Source organism: Nomascus leucogenys, chromosome 16 (genome assembly GCF_006542625.1).
Source record: "Nomascus leucogenys isolate Asia chromosome 16, Asia_NLE_v1, whole genome shotgun sequence".
Taxonomy (NCBI): Eukaryota; Metazoa; Chordata; class Mammalia; order Primates; family Hylobatidae; genus Nomascus; species Nomascus leucogenys.
In genome coordinates this window covers 54,973,207-54,986,289 of record NC_044396.1, presented here as the reverse complement: position 1 = coordinate 54,986,289, position 13,083 = coordinate 54,973,207, and the positions used below count along the sequence as shown (strand labels likewise).

Genomic DNA, 13,083 nt, shown 5'->3' with positions numbered 1-13,083 from the left:
CAGGGTAAACTACAGGCCTCACAAAGCGGAGGGAGCTGGACGGCAAGGCTCGGCAGCGGCGCCGACAGGCTTACCCCAGGCCCACTCTAGGCCGCACAGGGGTCGCGCCACCTCCGGCCCAGGACAGCTCTCAGACGCTGCCAGCTTGGAGCCCGACCCGGCTCACAATGCGCTGGGCCCCACAGCGTGAGCGCAGGCGCCCGAGAGGCGGCGGGGGTCGGGCGGACGGCGCGCTCCAGCCGAGCCGCCTCCTTCTCCCGGCCCACACCCGCGCGGCCGCCCTCCGCCTGCTGGGGAGCTGCGGGTGGCGGGAGGGCGGGAAGCGACCGGCCAGCCTGCACCTGCATGACCCGGTCGCGCACCACCCCCTCCCCTCTCTCTCCCGGGCTCAGTCCTCCTTCCTCTTCCGTCCCCCTCCCTTTTCTCAGGGCTGCAGCCGGGCTCCGCCCCGCTCGCGCGGCTGCCCGGCCAGCTGTGATGTCACCAGGCCACTCCCCCTAATATAAATACTGGCGTCGCTGGCGCCGCCTTCTCACACTTTCAGGCTCTGATCGCGGCCGCAGCTTTTCCTTTTCTCTCCTGCCGTCGCCTTCTCTGCCTCTTCTCATCCTTTCTCGCTCTGCTGCTCTGCAGTGTGACGAGTCCGAATCCTTTTCCCACCCAGCCCGCGCCTTTCTTCTTTTGCCTGCGCTGTTCTATTTCTCCTTCGGCCGCCGCCGCCACTGCTGCACACAGCTGGTGTCGGTGCCGCGCTTTTACCCCCAAGTCGTTCCCGCAGCCTATGGCCCAGGCCGCCTTGGGTATTTCTGCTCAAGGTAACCACATCCCTCTTTAAAAATTCCGCCGAAAAAGAGAAGACGCTTTACCCGACTCTTTGGGCCGTTATCTCACGTGAGTACCGAGCCGAGGGGCGCGGGAGGGACCAGGACGCGGGGCTGGCCTCGGGGGGCTCCGGCTGGGCGGCTCCGGCTGGGCCCCGCCGCCCTTAAGACGTCCCTGCAGCGCCCCGCGGCCGGCCGCCTCGAACATGGCGGCGGCGGCATGTGTGGCGGCTGTCTGTGCCCCCGGCGGCGGCGGCGGTGGCGGGGCTGGGCGGCGGGCCGCGCTTCGGGACATTCGGGCGGCTGCTGGACGCTCGGCGGAGCCGGAGCCGCAGCGGTTGGGGCGAGGGGGCGTGTGCCAGTGGGGGCGCGCGCGGGGGTCTCGCCGCCGGGGGTCGCCGTCCCCTCCTGGCGGCGTGCGGCCCCCACCCCTCTCCCGTGGTGCATTGCTGTTTCCGGGGAGGGGGCCCGGCTGCAGCCCTCAGGGGCCAGGGTCCCGCAGCCCCTACCCCGCGCTGCGCCTCCGCCACCTTTGCTTCCCGAAGCCAGGCGGGCGGGCGGCGCTGTGGGCTGCAACGCCTGGGGTCCTGGTTATGAATGGAGCGGGGCGGGCCCCGCGCCGGCCTCTGGTGACAGCTGCGGAGGAAGTCGGATTCCTGGGGGGCGCGGGGAGCGCGGTCCCCCTCTGGTGGAGGAAAGTTGACGCCACTTGGGGCCTGGCGGCAGGGAAGCCCCGGTGTCAGGTAGCGAGCGAGAGGCCTTTGGCCACTTCTGGAAGCCTCGAGGCTGCTGCTCCGCCCCTGCGGCGCTCCTGATTGGGTCAAGTCGCCTTCACTCACCCCAGTCACCTCCTGGAGCCTGAGGATTAGTCACCATGGCTTCGTTTTTCCGTCCGCGCCATGGTTCCTGGGCAGAAAGAGGGAGATTGGTAGACGGGTGGCTTATCAACTACTGTCTTGACTGCCAACAGTTGTTGGTGGTGACATGTTCTAACCCTTACACGGTATCTATCCTGAAGGTGTGTTTCATAGACTAAGCTGCTGGTTCAGAAACCCGAAACAGTCGGGGACACAGTTTACCGCCCCCATGTTTCAGCACGTTTAACTGAATTTTGTGGTGGCATCTTGGTTATACTAGTTCTGTGTCCCGTCGTGTTTCTGTCGTGAATTCCCAGACTGGGTGGGAATCTAAGGACTCAAAGGAGGGGGAATTGCCTTGTGCTCAGCGAAGGTTGATGTAGAGGTACATCAAAGCACAAAGTAGAAGTACATCAAAGCATATCAAATACAGCAAGGGTTGGCAGAAACATGGCTCATGATTGTCTAGAAAGGCCCTCATAATTCATTAATTTCTTTTACATATACGAGAGCGTGCAGATGCTGATCATGAAGAGAAATAAGCCCCAAGGAGTTTAGGAAAGACTCCAAAAGAAAATGATTATCGGTGGTGATAAGTGAGGTCGAGTAGTCAGTGCCTTTCTCCCCCAAGGTTTTATTACATACATTTTCAAACAGAAGGTGAAAAAGAGTTATACTTCCACCTAGATTCTGCAATTAACATTTTGCCTTATTTGTCCATGCATTTCAAAGTAAAGTTGGAGACCCCTCCAACTTTAGTATGTGCATATTAAATAGAGCTCAGTACCGCTTACTGTTTTTTAAATCTTAGAGGGTAAAATTCACATCAGTATAAACCCACAAATCTTAAGTATGCAATTTGATGAACTTTGACAAAAATACAGGTGTGGAACCTAAATCTTTTGTCAAGTTGTAGAACATCGCCATCACCCTCAAAAGTTTTTTCTTGTCCTTTCAAATCGTCTCCCAGTCACCACAGAGCCAACCACGATCTTGGTTGTTTTTTTTGTTTGTTTGTTTGTTTTGCTGTTTTTGAGATGGAGTCTAGCTCTGTCGCCCAGGCTGGAGTGCAGTGGCACAATCTCGGCTCAATGCAAAACCTCCGCCTCCCAGGTTCAAGCGATTCTCCTTCCTCAGCCTCCCGAGTAGCTGGGATTACAGGCGCCCACCACGCCCAGCTAATTTTTGTATTTTTTAGTAGAAACGGGGTTTCACTGTGTTGGCCAGGCTGGTCTGGAACTCCTGATCTCATGATCCGCCCATCTCGGCCTCCCAAAGTGCTGGCATCACAAGCGTGAGCCACTGCGCCCGGCTGATCTTGATTTTTTTTTTTTTAAACCCATAGATTGTTTTCGTCTATTCCAGAATTTCCACATGAATGGAATCATACAGTATGCATTCTTTGGTATAAAAGGCTTCTTTTAACTCAGCACATTTTTAATATTCATCCCTGTTGTCTTTATCTGTAGATTATCAGTGGATTATTTGTGTTGCTGAGTAGTAGCCCATTAGGTGACTATCCCTTGGTTGGTTTTTCTAAAAATTAACTTTATTAGGCTGGGCGCGGTGGCTCACGCCTGTAATCCCAGCACTTTGGGAGGCCGAGGCGGGTGGATCGCCTGAGGTCAGGAGTTCGAGACCAGCCTGGCCAACATGCTGAAACTCCATCTCTACTAAAAATACAAAAATTAGCCGGGCGTAGTGGCTGGGGCCTGTAATCCCAGCTCCTCGGGAGGCAGAGGTTGCAGGGAGCTGAGATCGCACCACGGCACTCCAGCCTGGGGGACAAGAGCAGAGGGGCTTAATCTCAAAAAAAAATAATAATAATAATAAATAAAACAAACTTTATTTTGGAGTATCTTAGTTGCGCAGCAAAGTTGCAAAGATACAGTTTCTGCATACTTCTCACCCAGTTATTAGTAACATCTTACGTTATTACAGTACATTTGTTAAAACTAAGAAACTGACTTTGGCACTATGAAACGTTTGGGACTTTTATTTGGATTTCGCCAGTTTTTCTTTAATGTCTTTTTTCTGTTCCAGAATCCAAGTTACCACATTGTATTTAGTTGTCATGTCTTCCCAGTTTTCTTTGGTCTGTGACAGTTTCTCAGTCTTGTTTTTCATTACCATCACAGTCTAGAAAAGTGCTGCCAGATATCTGGTAGAATACTCCCCTCCCCTAAACTTAGGGTTTACCTGATGTTTTTCTCATGATCAGACTGGGGTTTGGAGTTTTTACAAAGAATACCACAGAACAATTTTAAAAATCATTGGTAAAGGCATTGTGTTTTCAGAGACGTACTGATAATTTTGAGATACTAAGTTTGGAATAGTTACTGTCAAAGTGATAGAAAGTTTTTGTAGTTGGGCACAGTGGTTTGCACCTGTAATCCCAGCACTTTGGAAGGCTGATGCAGGCGGATCACTTGAGCTCAGGAATTCAAGACCAGCTTGAGCAACATGGTGAGACCCCGTCTCTATTTTTTAAGAAAATAGGCCGGATGCAGTGGCTCACGCCTGTAATCCCAGCACTTTGGGAGGTCGAGGTGGGTGGATCTCAAGGTCAGGAGTTCGAGACCAGCCTGGCCAATATGGTGAAACCCCATCTCTACTAAAAATACAAAAAAATTAGCCGGGCATGGTGGCACATGCCTGTAATCCCAGCTACTCGGGAGGCTGAGGCAGGAGAATTGCTTGAATCTGAGAGGCAGAGGTTGCAGTGAGCCAAGATCGCGCCACTGCACTCCAGCCTGGGTGACAGAGCGAGACTCTGTCTCAAAAAAATAAAATAAAATAAATTACATAAAATGTTTCTTGTTTCTTACTGACCAACTGAGCCCTCTCTGTGCTATTCTCTAAGGTGTTAGAGAATTTGCAGAGTTTACGTACACCATTCTAAGTGAAAATAATTTATTTTTTTTCCATACTGCCTTTTCTCCGCATTTCCATTTAACAAGTCCTTCTTCATGCTTTTTTATCCTAACTGTCCGGATAAACATTCTATCTATCCTGTATGTAAGTGCTTATAAGAAGTGCTTATCTAGCCCGTATGTTGTGTTTATAAGTAGTGCTTATCCTATGCACTTTTTGGGTCTTGCTGTGTTGCCCAGGCTGGACTCAAACTCCTGGGCTCAAGCAGTCCTCCTGCCTTAGCCTCCTCAGTAGCTGAGACTATAGGTGCATACTGTCACATCTGGCTCATTTTTTCTTCTCTTCCTTTGTTTTTTTGGAGACAGGGTCTCCCTCTGTTTCCTGGGCTGGAGTACAGTGGCACAATCTCGGCTCACTGCAACCTCCGCCTCTTGAGTTCAAGCAATTCTTGTGCCTCAGGCTCCTGAGTAGCTGGGATTACAGGTGTGCACCACCACGCCCAGCTGATTTTTGTATTTTTAGTAGAAGATGAGATTTCACTATGTTGACCAGACTGATCTTGAACTCTTGGCCTCAAGTGATCCGCTGGCTCAGAGCCACTGCGCCTAGCCCTATTTTTTGTATTTAAAAATGCCTTTCAAATTCTAGAGCCTTCCTTCCCTACTAGTATCTTTTTGTTAAATGGAAATGTTGTAGGGTTCTCACTGAGGAACATTCTGGAATGTCTGACGTTTAATGTCCTTAATGTTTCACATCATTGCTCTTGGGTTGCATTAAGCAGCAAAATAGCTGTGGATATATATATTGAGGAAAAGATGAATAATGTCTTACCCAGGGTATCTGATCCTATTCCTTAGGATAATTGAGAATGATCTGTCCCCAGCATGACTCAACTTTTTATTTATTTAGAAAATTATGTTGGTGTTGAAAGAATCAGAATGTTATGGAGTGGTACATTATTTGGAATCTAATGTAAGATTGTTATCATCATTGCATGTTTGTAGGAGTTCTTTCCTCATCATCCATAAATGTCATTCATTGAGCATGTGATCAGCTCCTCCTAGATAGATGAAACATTTTGCCTCCACCAGGAGTGCCTTGATCCTGGTGAGATACACTTTAGGTATGCCTACAGTGCTTCTGAAATCCCTCCAACTCTTGACTTTATAATTTCTGGTTTTCTGGCTTCCTTCTTACCACCCCTTTCTAGCAAATACCGTCAAATTATATTACTTAAAAACAGTAACCACTGAATTATAATTAGAAACATAGGTATATCATTTTAGCTTAGAGGTGATGAGTGGTAACAATGTCTAAAACTCACCTAGCATGTTGTATAGTGTGCTGTGCACTTATCACCTTGATTTGTTACTGGTGATAATAGAATGAATTATGTCCAAATAGGTTAGATATGAGAAGATAAATCTTAAGAGATTAGTTGCTTAATATTATAAGGAAGTTCTCAAGTTATTTTATGTTTTTCAAAAGTTATTTTAGATACATATATAATGCATTAGCTAAGTCATAAAATCTTTTGGTATTGTGGTGGAATTTTACATTTAAAATGTAAAAGGCAAAGAAGTATTTGAGGAGTAAAAGAGTGTTCTGGGTGGTTCCAAACTATTAGGTCATGCTAGTACATTATTCATATAAAGTCTTGCATGTACACTAGGTTGGTGAGGGTACTTGGAATTTTTTAAATTCTGGACCACTTAAAAATGTGGAGTTTCAGAGGACAAATAAAAGCAAAAATAAAGTTTTCATCTTCAAAAATGAAGGCTGGTAACTCTTGAGTAGGCAAATAAAAACAACTGGTAAGATGGCTATGACGTCAAGTTCTGTGAATTTTATACAGCAGCTTGGAAATGTTTACTGCATAAAGTACTTGGTACTGTGGTAAACCCTTTGAAAATATCACTTGTGTAATGTGACTTTAATGAAACATTGTTATAAAATGAACACGTATTCTACAGTTCATGTTTAAGTCAGCCTAAACATTTTTTTTTAACATAGGACTGTCTTCTGCTACTTTTATTTCCTTCTTTAAGGGCGAACTTTCTGACCAAGTATACAACTACCCAGAGGGCCTAGGAGAAGTGCTGTATAGAGAGCAGTTCGACTTCAACGCTGAGCCACCTTGGGAACCTAGCTGATGATAGGGGGGTTCCATCTCCCAACTTGTCCATGTAAGTATTTGCACATTTGTTGGCGAGGAGGAGGTCTCTAAAACCGAAGGAAGAGTGCTGCCTTGCTTAGTGTTTTTCAGATTTGAAATTGCATTTACCTCTTAAAGTGCAGTGACTTTTAAATTTCTGAAATAGAGATATGACAGTTACTGGTTACAGACTTGACTGATTTAGTTGTGTGCATTGTTTACCAATGACTGGATCATTTAAAACTTTATCTTGAATGCATAACTTAGAAAATATACATTGAAGAGGGCTTTTGGGATTTAAGGTGTAGTTTATCACATCATTCAACCATTTAACTTAGTGAAATGATTTTTGCTACTCAGCTGGTAGGAACAACTGATTGTTTTTAGAGGACTTGCTGAAAGATGATAGAGATAGATAGAGATACTATATATATATCTAAATTTATATATATATCTAAATATGTATATGGTATTAAAATATGTGTGGTATTAAAATATATATATTTAACGCTGCTAGATTTGTGTGGATTCATTTAAAAATTTTGTGGTGTATAGACTTATTGTTACTGAAATTCAGATTTTGTTCTTAAGATTTAAGTGTTTTTAAGTTTGGTCAGAGACTTGGAGGTAAGTTTTCAGGAAAGCTGAAGGTATCAGTTTTAGTGTTTGTTTAATCTGATCTTGTTAAACAGATCCCTATTCGATAAAAATGTTTGCTGTAAGCAAACATTTGATGTTAATACAAATTAGAATTTTAGACTCAGGTTTTTAAGGCTAAAGAGAAGGAAACACAGTTTAAATAGTAAGATTTCTTGAAAGCTTTGACTTAGAATGTTAACTAGAGGGTTTCCTCTACTGGCTTTCTCCTGCCTGTGTAAATTTGAGCAAATGTGTGTGTTTTGAATCCCAGCTATAACATAGTGTTGGGCTGGAACAGTTCTTTTTGTCTTAAACTGGCATAATATCTGTTTTTGAGTGTATTACTATCCTTCGTTAATGCAGTGTAGTCTTCGGATGAATTGCATTAGCATCCTCACCTAGAACAGAAATACAGAATCTCAGCCTCACCCAAACCTGAATCAAAGTCTATATCCAGGTGGCTTGTGTGCACATTAAAGAGAAGCAGGGTCATTGCCATTTCAATACTAAGTCAGTTGCCTAATTTTTGTTAGTCCATCTGTTCTATTTGCAACATACCTGATGTTTTTCTCCCAAGTTGGCTTGGAGATTTAAAACGTTTTTGGGTGGTGCAGTCTGTTAAAGTTAACATCATAGTTGTGAATCCATTCTAAGGCAGAAATTTAAGAACAAGCGTCGTCTTTTGAGGAAGACCGTAATAAAAGATAATCCTTCTTTTAATTCATGTTTCTTGCTTTAAAGAAAAGTTACCTTGCATTATAGTTAATATTTCTACTGGTATTTCCTCTTAGAAACTTGAGAGACCGTTGTCAGTGAGCTGAATGATTCTGCAAAATCAGGGAAAAGTAGTCTTTAGATTAATAATGTAGGATTCAGAAAGTCTAGCGTCTCCCTCTTTTTGGGTAGGAGGGAATAGGAGCAGATAGAAGCTAAAGATTATTTATTCTGCAGGTTCTGGCAGCCAGAGTAACTGGCTTTTAACTTTATTATGCCCAGGTACAATGCATATTATGTCAAACAAATATAACTTCTTTAAATATTCACATGTAATCTTCTCATTTTGCATGTCTAGTATTTGATGATTTGCTATAAAGCTTACAGGACCACAATCCCATTTTCATAGTATTCTGAAATCCAAAAAGTCTTTAAAAAAATTTTTTTTATAGCTTCCTTGATGTGACCTTAACTGATTTGGGGAAAAAAAAAAAAAACTTGACCTGAATCTGTGCTGATTTGAGGCTATTTTTGTCTTTACTTATCCCATTTAGTGTTAATATCCCTAAATTTTGCTTCAGAAATATTGTGGTTGCAGGGTGCTGACTCATTCTCCTGAAGAGTGTTACATAACATATGTAAAGTATGTGTACTACATTATTGTTCAAAAATCTGGAAAATTCTGAATTTACAAAGATACCTGGTCCCAAAGGTTTCTTAACTAGAATTTGTAAAATTGGCAAGAGAAAATTCTGCATTCCAGAAATGTGTTATCCTTACAAATCAATAACAGTTTGCTCTATTAGACACCGAAATCCTGGGGTTAATTTTCTGTAGATCAACAATATTATTTGAAAACCATTAAAAGGAGTTAAAACAGACTTCATGGAAATTATTTGGCCCATAGCATTGCAAAGCATGTAGCTATATGAACTCTACTTGAACTGGTCCACTAGGATTCCCGTGCAAGTAGTCTGAGATCCAGAATTGGCTTCAGAGTTAGGTTTTAAATCAACCACCTGAATTTTGATGGAATGAACTAAGTATCTGGAAACTTTGGAAGTTGCTTACATAATCCTTTTCTTTCATAATTCAGAATGTGTGTATGATGTAGTATGTGAACACTGTAAAAATATCTTAACAAAATATTTTAAGGTCAATATCAAAGATTAATGGGCCCCTAATTGTGAAAAAGTTTTTGCAAGCTTTTTAAGAAATCCCCTAGGCCAGGTGAGGTGGCTCACACCTGTAATCCCAGCACTTTGGGAGGCCAAGGCGGGTGGATTACATGAGGTCAGGAGTTCAAGACCAGCTTGGCCAACGTTATGAAACCCCGTCTCTACTAAAAAAAATACAAAATTAGTCGAGCGTTGTGGCAGGCGCCTGTAATGCCAACTACTCGGGAGGCTGAGGCAGGAGAATCACTTGAATCTGGGAGGCAGAGGTTGCAGTGAGCCGAGATCGTGCCATTGCACTTCAGCCTAGGCTACAAGAACGAAACTCTGTCTCAAAAAACAAAAAAAGATCTTGATGCTGGAATAAAGGTTTTCCAGTGGGCTACTTTTCTATTTATTTTGGTTGTAGGTTCAATTATAATTAATGAATTAGCCTAATGGAAAATATTTTAAAACTTCAAAAGCTAAGTTTGCTTCTCATAGTGGATCCAGTGATGAGGTCAGATTCATTATCAACCCTTTAATGTTCTGCAGTATGGAAAAGGGATTCAGTTAATTGATTTGCTTAAATGGACTCTTAACAAGTTTGCTTTAAAAAATGTTTTTTACCTGGTTGTCATTTGTCGGCTCTATATATTCATGTAGGAACTTCAGAAGAACATCAGCATTTTAAATATTCACATTTTATATCCTAATCTTTAGTATTTACACATGCCTTAGTAGGAGCTCGCTACCTAATTAGGATTATTTTAACTAGGAAAGATTTTTTTTTTTTTTTTTTTTGAGACAGAGTCGCCTTCTTTCGCCCAGGCTGGAGTGCAGTGGCGCAATCTTGGCTCACTGCGACCTCCGCCACCCTGGTTCAAGTGATTCTTCCACCTCAGCCTCCCGAGTAGTTGGGGATTACAGGCACCCACCATTATGCCTGGCTAAATTTTGTGTCTTTGTAGAAATGGGTTTCACCATGTGGCCAGGCTGGTCTTGAACTCCAGACCTCAGGTGATCCGCCCCCCTCGCCTCCCAAAATGCTGGGATTATAGGCATGAGCCACCCCGCCTGGCTGGAAAGATGTTTTTTACGAATTTGATAGTACTCCTTCCTCATGTTTCACTGTTAGTTGTCAGTAGAAAGGGGAGGTTGTCGCTGGGTGCGGTGCCTCACACCTATAATCCCAGCACTTTGGGAGGCTGAGGCCGGCGGATCATCTGAAGTCAGGAGTTTGAGACCAGCCTGGCCAATATGGTGAAACCTTGTCTCTACTAAAAATACAAAAATAAATTAGTTGGGCATGGTGGTGCACGCCTGTAATCCCAGCTACTAGGGAGGCTGAGGCCTGCTTGAACCCGGGAGGCGGAAGTTGCAGTAAGCCAAGATGGTGCCACCGCACTGCAGCCTAGGAGAAAGTGCAAGACTGTCTCAAAGGAAAGGGAGGTTGTTGACCCTGATTGCAGAGAAAGGGGAAAATTTTAGTTTTGGTATTTGGTACTTTTTTTCTTTTCTCCCCCCACCCCCCAATTTAATTTCTCGCAGATGATATTTGGTACTTTAAGGATCACTTTAAGGATACTGTGATATGAGCAAATATAACAGAACATTCATTAATGGCGGTTGATACTCTTTGACCAAAAAGATGAGTAAAACCACTATCGTTGAAATACACAGTCCGTATATCCACTTGGCATACATAAAGTAGAGTCAGTGGTGTGTCAGTGCTTGTGTAAAGTAGCAGAAAAATATTCTGTAAAAGCACAATGTGAATACTAGCATATTAATGGCTAAACAAGGTTTTAGAGACATGGTATTTCTTGCTTTGAGCAAATTTAGCATTTTTTTTTAGGAAGGTCAAAAAGATTGGAAAGCAATGTAGACCAGTTTTTTCTTTCTTTTTTGAGACGGAGTTTTGCTCTTGTTGCCGAGGCTAGAGTGCAGTGGCGCAATTTCAGCTCACTGCAAACTCCACCTCCCGGGTTCCATCGATTCTCCTGCCTCAGCGTCCTGAGTAGCTGGTATTATAGGCATGCGCCACCATGCCCGACTAATTTTGTATTTGTAGTAGAGACAGGGTTTCACCATGTTGGTCGGACTTGTCTTGAACTCCTGACCTCGTGATCTGCCTTCCTTGGCCTCCCAAAGTTCTGGGATTACAGGCATGCGCCACTGCGCCCGACCATAGACCAGTTTTTAAATGGGATAAATGGCTTTTGCATTTATTACAGAGGTTAGTTTAGCTGAGAAAATTAATACTGACTATCAATCTGTGTGTTCCATCACAGTCTTCACCCAACCTGATCTTGTTTCAGAGTTTTCCAGTTTGGGTCTCCCCACACCCCACCCCGGGTAAACCAATCCCTTTTGCGATATTTAACTTCCATTAGAATAAATGAGATATTGCGTATAAGAGAAAGGCTTGTAAACTTAAAATCTAGTGTATGGTAGGCTACTGTTCTAGACTGGCCATTGTTCAGATAAGCCTAAGGAGACTCTTCCAAGTGAAGTGCTTACATACTGGTGAAGCCCCAGGGAGCACAGATATTTTGTCCTTCCTCCATTCCAGGGACATCCATGCCCAGTCAAATCAAGCATTTTGTCACAAGTTAACTAAAGCAGATATTTAGCTCTCCTTTTCGTTAATCCACTGTTTTTTACATTATGCATGAGTAGAAAATACTGTGTAGCATACTGGGTTACAGGGATTAGGATAGTCAGGTTCAACCTGCCCAGGCCATAGCCAGCCATCATGAGGTCCAGCCATGGTGTGCACGCCACCTCGCCCTGCTAATTTTTGTATTTAAAAAAAATTTTTTTTATTATCATTTTTTTGAGATGGAGTTTCAGTTTTGTTGCCCAGGCTGGAGTGCAGTGGTGCAGTCTCACTGCAACCTCTGCCTCCTTAGTTGAAGCGATTCTCCTGCCTCAGCCTCCCAAGTAGCTGGAATTACAGGCGCACACCACCATGCCCAGCTAATTTTGTATTTTTAGTAGAGACAAGGTTTCGCCATGTTGGTCAGGCTGGTCTCGAACTCCTGACCTCAGGTGATCTGCCCTCCTTGGCCTCCCAAAGTGCTGGGATTACAGGCGTGAGCCACCGTGCTTTGCAATATGAGCCTTATGTTGACTTCAGATTACCTTTTATCTGCTTCTTGCTCTTTACTGCAAGGATCCTCTGATGCCCAGTTTGCAAAGATTTCCTCAACAAGTATGGTATCTTCTTAGCTCATGTAGGTTCAGCATGAACATGTTATGTTTGGCATGATCAAAGGTAGGATGGGGTTATCCTGGTATGTTCAACATGGAAATTCCAACAAAACAATCCCCCAGAAATAATCCTCCTAATGAGAGATTTGCTATCCTAAATTCATGAAGAGCTCCTTCAGATAAATAAAAGGCAAAAACAAGAAAATGAGCAAAAGACTTGAAAACTGTTTGCCACTAACAATCTAGCAGTACCAGTCCCAGATATAGACTGTAGTCCCTAGATCAGTGCTACTTAAACTGCCAGTCAGTGGAATAAGGACTCTAGTACCAGAATGTAAAAGTACCACATTGCCCAACACTGTTTTAGGGTCACATAGAAGAATAAAACTATTAAGTAACAAAGGAATGATGATTAGAGAAGGTCTAAACAAATTCTAAGGGAGATGTACGGGGGCCTCTGAGGTATTGCATCTTATTTCTTTCTTTTTTTTTTTTTTTTGAGACAATCTTGCTCTGTTACCCAGGTTAGAGTGCAGTGGCATGATCTTGGCCCACTGCAACCTCCACCTCCCGGGTTCAAGCGATTCTCCTGCCTCAGCCTCCCAAGTAGCTGGGATTACAGGTGCCTGCCACCGCACCCGGCTAATTTTTGA

General features: G+C 44.0%; 1 protein-coding gene across 5 annotated transcripts in view; it reads left to right on the top strand.

Annotated features, from left to right (window-relative positions):
- Positions 1 to 391: 391 nt before the first annotated feature.
- Positions 392 to 13,083, top strand: part of AZIN1 (antizyme inhibitor 1) — a 37,932-nt gene continuing 25,240 nt past the window's right edge. For 4 of the 5 annotated variants that reach the window (XM_030794871.1, XM_030794869.1, XM_030794872.1 and 1 more), the window contains exons 1-2: positions 392 to 891; positions 6,601 to 6,738. The gene's annotated coding sequence lies outside the window, so the exon portion shown is untranslated. Of the gene's footprint in view, positions 892 to 6,600; positions 6,739 to 13,083 lie in introns of those variants that run through there. The other variant, NM_001291477.1, reaches the window with a different exon arrangement.